Below are 5,825 nucleotides of genomic sequence, written 5' to 3'. Positions count from 1 at the left end.
GAAGTTTGAAGACAACATTCCTTCTGTTTTCCCAGAAAATAATAAGTACAGTTACTCATAAATGGCCTTTATTAAATTAAATGCTGAATGAAAAAATTTGTGAAATGCTTACGGACAGCAAAAGACTATGCTCATTTATTTGAAGAATGTGAAGATAAAATTTAGACACTGTCAGGTATCATTTTTTGGTAACACTCAGGACAATTATTTTTACCATTAATATAAGACTCTTTAAAACAAAACAAAATGAACTTTAGGATAGAACTTCATATGCATAAAAAATAACATTACTGAAAATCTCATCAAGGGCTTGATCTAATTCTCCTTTGCTTTTATGAAAATGGTGCAAATTTTCTACTATTAGGTGCTCCAAAATACTAGGAAGGCATCCTATTACAGTTTTATGGCTTACGATGTGTTCCAGACTAATGTAACTATTTGAAGATGGACAGTGGACCAATAAATGAAGTATTATATGTAGAATACAAACAAAAGTTTATTGTACAAAATTAAGGCCTTCATATTTCATAGTTCACTAAGGCTAAAGGAAGACTAGGTCATTTTTTTAAAAACCTGAACAAAAGTTTCACTTACTTCCCCTCACCCACAACTATTAAAATGGCCAGACCAAATGTTATCAAAAAAACACTATAAATAATAACAAGTCCTTTAAAGACAACTATCCCAAGTGCTATTTCTTGGCATAGGCGATCCTCATACCATGGGACGGTGTGATCTTAAATCCTTGTAAAGCATCCCTGGCAGCTCCAGCCTGTCCATCATTTTCAAATTCAACAAATGCAATGTCATGTCTCCCAGGTACCAAACGCACTTCCTTAAAACCAGGAAATTGATTAAACAGTATGGATTCCATCATCTCATTAGTCTCTTCTGGTAAATTATTAAGGAATAAAATACAGTTTGGAGGGTAATCAGGGACGTGAGGTTTTGGTGTTGCATTTCCTTGGGTATCAGCAGAATTTGATCTTCCCTGATCAGGTTTTTTATTGGCAGTCATTGATATTTATTCCACAGTTTTGCCTTTTTTCTTTTGTTTGTCATCAAAAGTGCCACACATTTTAGATATTACATCATTACATTTCTGCGTATTGGATTTCCATTGGATTCCCATAAAGTGGAAATCCCTGTAATTGTATCAAGGCTTTCGTGGTGAGTCCAGTTCTTCAAATATAACAAAGGCTTGTCCCCTTATCTTCATGGTCTTTAAAGCCACACATCTACCACGTGGCCAAACTGAGAAAACAGAGCATACAGGGATATCTTCAATTCTTTTTTAATTTTGTCATTCATATTGCTGATATAAATTGTATGATTTGGTTGGATATCATGTTTTGGGTTAAATTGTTTAAACAGCCTGAGGCCGGTGCCATGTGCAACTCTAAATTATTTTGAATGATTAATCCACCAGAGCTAACTTGGGTCCTCCTTTGATTTTTTTCAAAGCAAGGCTTCAGAAACCACTCTCTGTAGAAAAAATTTTGTGTGCCTCAGGATATTACTTTATTATTGCTTGGGAGATTCTAGGGATTTTTATACGCAGAATCAATGATATGTAAGACGTGATGGGTGACATGTATGTTTTCTGTTTTTGGAGACGGGAACAAGAAAGTTTCTGAGACGGAAGGTGGGAAAGAGAACCAGTATAATGAATGATACGTACATTGTAAAAGTACACATGGTCATGAAGATCCAGAAGTGATGTCTTCAATGTTTCCAACCCACATACGTGTTAACCAGTCAGACGTAGCCCTGGAGAAGCCCTGGGATTCCACCTCAGCCAAAAGGATGTTTGTCCCCAGTGCATCCTGATGAGGACAGGAGTCCAGAGGCCCTGTGCCTCGGGATGAATAATACCTCCCCTCACCCACCACCCTCCTCTACCCTTACTTCCAATATTCAGTCTTTAGCACTTGGGTATCACAGCAACAGTCATTTAGATGTGATCATAAAACAAAAATGAGATGATTGAAAAGTAATTTTCTCATTTTTCTCTCGTAAATGAGAGAAAGCCCAAAGGAACCACAGCCAAATTCAGATGCACATTTTGTTAACCTTTAGGATAAATAAACATTCCCCATTGGCTGAGTTGGCTAGACTCAGTTTGATATTTGTCTTTGGGAATGAGGTGATTTATTCTGTTTGACTATTACTTACACTTTTTCCTTTGTGTTGCGTAATTGTTGTACCTAACATTTACTACCAGACCCTGTGCTGAGCATTGTTCCTGTATTATTTCCTTTATCCTAACACAAATCCTATGACACAGGCTATTATGATCACCCTTATTTTGCAGATGAGGAAACTAAGGCAGGGAGGGTTGGCCCCTTGCTGAAGACCCCACACGTGGAACGTTCCAGAGCTGAGCTTACACCCAGGTAGCCTGGCCCTAAATAAAGGCTATTCCTCACTACTCAATAAATGAATCCATTCTAATTTTAAAAGTTCCAAAAGTATTTTAACACAAAGTCTAAAACAGCCTGATTACGATTCTGATGTGGCCTGGATTAAAACTATAGCCTAACTTGAGAATATCTGACATCTTTAAATTTTCTAATATTTCCTTGAGGAACAAGGTGTGTGCCTCAGGGTTTTTAGATTCCTTGTGATATCTCTGAGTAAATTCCATGCTTTTACCCTTCAAGCTTTGCATGTTTCACATGAGTAAACTTCAACATACTTTTTGTGGGGACAGAGTCCCAGAGAGCACTTTCTAGGCTCTAGGCCTCACGTGGAAAGGTGCTGGCTCGGGTAGTAGATGGCCATCAGTTGTGACTAGTTGGCCGTCACCTGTAACCAGTTAGCCATTAGCCAGTAATATAACTGCGGTGGCTGACCTAGCACGCACGAATTGCAGTTAGCAAGGGGTTCCTATGTTGCCAGAGAAGCAGACTGTGGATTGTGCCTCCTGTGGAGCCTGCTTCCTGTGTCTCCAACCCAACTGCGGGCGAGAATATAGTGGTCTGACTCCCCTATATAGGGCTCCTTTTTGGCCTCACCATACCCTGAGTTCTTATGCAGGGAGCGGGACCAGAGACCCCGAATGACACTTTTGTTGTGCTAATGTCCCTGTAGCTTATGGTGTCATTTTCCCCATTGCATCATATCAGGGTAAGACAGGATGAAAGGAGAGCGATTTTTGCTTCTCTGCCCATCTCATAGGCAGCTCCATAATGAGCTTTTATCTGTTCTAACAGTTATTTCCAGTAGAACATCTTAAATTTCTCTGATAATTGACCATCTATCTATATATAGTGATCAATTCATTGATTCATTTCTCAATCTCATTTCCCCCCATCGTTTGAATGAAATGTCCTCACAAGATGTTTGTCTTTGTTTTTTAATAGTCTTTATTATTTACAGCAGTTTTAGGTTCACACAAAATTTGAGCAGAGAATAAATGGAGTTCTCATATGCCATTTATGTCCGGACAGGAAGAGCCTTCCCCACTGTCAGCACCATACACTTGGGGGACAATGTTCCCAGGGAGTATGAAGGCTGGGTTGTATGGTAAGATGCTGTTCAGGCAGCAAGACACAGCCTGACCATCCTTCAAAGTGGCTGAACCATTTTGCAGTCCCACCATCAATGCGTGAGTGTTCAAGTTGGCCCCCATCCTCCCCAGCATTTATTGCTGTCAATAAATGATCTTTTTTTAAAAGAAAAGAAGAAAAAGCATTGAAGAGAGACAGATGAAGGAAATGGGATGAGTCATCAACTAGAGAATTCAACTGAGTCAGAAAGTGAGATGCAAGCCGCTGAGATAGAATTGAACTGTCATCCACCTCCATAGCGTCGGACACGTCACCACTACCAGTCACCCCGACTGAAAGTACCACTTTGTATGTTACCATCACATACCACCAGTGCCCGAGCCGGGCCTACTGGCTTCCAAACTGTACAATTTTGAGCCAGTTTCTTTCTGCGAATTAATTGATCAACTGTGAAAACAGGGAAGGTAATGGTATTGATCTGTACCAGTGACTGAATATGACAAATTATGTTTCCACATTGCATGACCATGGTTAGCAATAAAAAATATTGCTGCTCCTCTCACTTTCACTATTCGTTTTAGCTTGGGAAGGTGTGCAACCCAGAGGACCTGTATGAAGAATGAATTTCAATGGTCTGTTTTTAGATGTAATCAACTCCCTGTTTATTTGATGACTTGATACTTATTAAAATTGTATTTTCCCTCCTCTCAGCTCCTGGCTGTTACCACTGTACTCTCTGTTTCTATGAATTTGACTACTCTAGAAGTCTCATGAAAAGGAATCATACAATGGTGTTTTTGTGGCTGACTTATTTCACTTATTGTCCTGTCCTCAGAATTCATCCGTGTTGTAGTACGTGGCAGGATTTCCTCACGATAAAGGCTGAATCGCTTTCCATTACATGTGTGTACTGCACTCTGCTTATCCATCATATGTCCCTGGAAAACAAAGGTACCTCTGCCTTTTGGCTGTTCTGAATAATGCTGCTGTGAACATGGGTGTGCAAATCCATGTTTGTGGCCCAGCTTTGAATTCTTTTGTGTCTGTATTCAGAGTTGGTCCTGATGGAGCACATCATAATTCTATTTTTAATTTGAAGGCCCTCCAGACTCTTTCCATGATGGATGCACCATTTTTCCTCCCCACCAAACATGCACAACTTTTCCTGTCTCCACATCCTTGCCAACTCTTGTAAATTTAATTTTAATTTTTGGATAACAACCATGGTACTGGGTGTGAAAAACTATTGTGATTTTGACTTGAGATCTGAAACACACCAATAAAGCACCAGGGCAAAACTCTAGGTGTGTCTGACCTCAGCCATCCACTCTGCGTGCATTGCCCACAGATAAAATGGAAACTGCTTGCTCATGCCTTTCCTCAGAACTGTCATGCCCCCATCCCCGAGTTGTCCATAGAGCACTCCGCTTACGGTTGGGAGGCTGAGGGCCTGCCCGCTGGGCGCTTCTACTGCTGGGTCCATGATGACCCCGTGTGATCTTCCTAATTGACATGGGTACTGAACGGGGGCTTCTTTTGATCGAATTAGCACTTGATTTGATAGGAAATCTCTCTTGAGATTGTTGGAAACCTTAGGATAGAGGAGGAAGTGAGTTTGGGGGAGGGAGTCTTCGTCTTCACGTTGTTTTCACTTGGGATACCGAAAACCACTGATTTCTTTCACAGGTGTCTCCAAGCTGCGAACCTTTGTCCCTCAACTAGCCAAAGAAAACCAGGCGCAAGTAGGCATCATTTTACGTTAAAGAGGCATCCTAACCACATTTAGTTGTTTGTTGATTTATATTCATTCATTTATCCTGCGAATATTTGGTGATCCCCCTCTCTGTGCCAGGCAGAGGGAAAGTAACGATGACCCAACCAGACACTGTCCTGCTACTAAGGAGCTTCATTCCAGGGGGGCTCCCATCACTGACTATACATTGGTAAACCTACAACCTCAGCTTTGCTGCAAAGGGGAGGATCATGGTGCCAGCAACACCTAGCTTTGACCTGTCACCAGAGTATGTGACACGGATGGATGGCAGCAGCACTCAGGGAGAAAGGGAGGGCTGGACGCCAGGCCTTGTGACCTGCCACGTCCTCTGTGGGCAGGACCAGTGAGGCTCATTAGGTACTTATAGCCCTGGGCTCCCAGGCTCCTGAGTCCAGCTCCTTTTGGCTCATCGTTTGCTGAAGCTGAAAACTCAAAGCAAAATAAACCATGAGGCTGTTTTTCCCTGTCCTGCTGGTCACTCTGGCCTTTTGCAGCTACGAGGGTGAGTATCATTGCTAATCAGACCAGCATCAGCCCTG

The 5,825-nt window shown here is 41.5% G+C and overlaps 1 pseudogene across 1 annotated transcript; it reads right to left on the bottom strand.

The window, feature by feature from the left end:
• Positions 1-691: 691 nt before the first annotated feature.
• Positions 692-1,391, bottom strand: LOC308504187 (U2 small nuclear ribonucleoprotein B''-like; annotated as a pseudogene). Its single transcript has one exon. The product of its transcript is annotated as a U2 small nuclear ribonucleoprotein B''-like (transcript).
• Positions 1,392-5,825: the final 4,434 nt, after the last annotated feature.

This window comes from Rhinolophus hipposideros, assembly GCF_964194185.1.
Source record: "Rhinolophus hipposideros genome assembly, chromosome: 10".
In the NCBI taxonomy this organism is placed as follows: domain Eukaryota; kingdom Metazoa; phylum Chordata; class Mammalia; order Chiroptera; family Rhinolophidae; genus Rhinolophus; species Rhinolophus hipposideros.
Note: the sequence above shows the minus strand (reverse complement) of the source record. Positions and strands in the feature narration are given on the sequence as shown.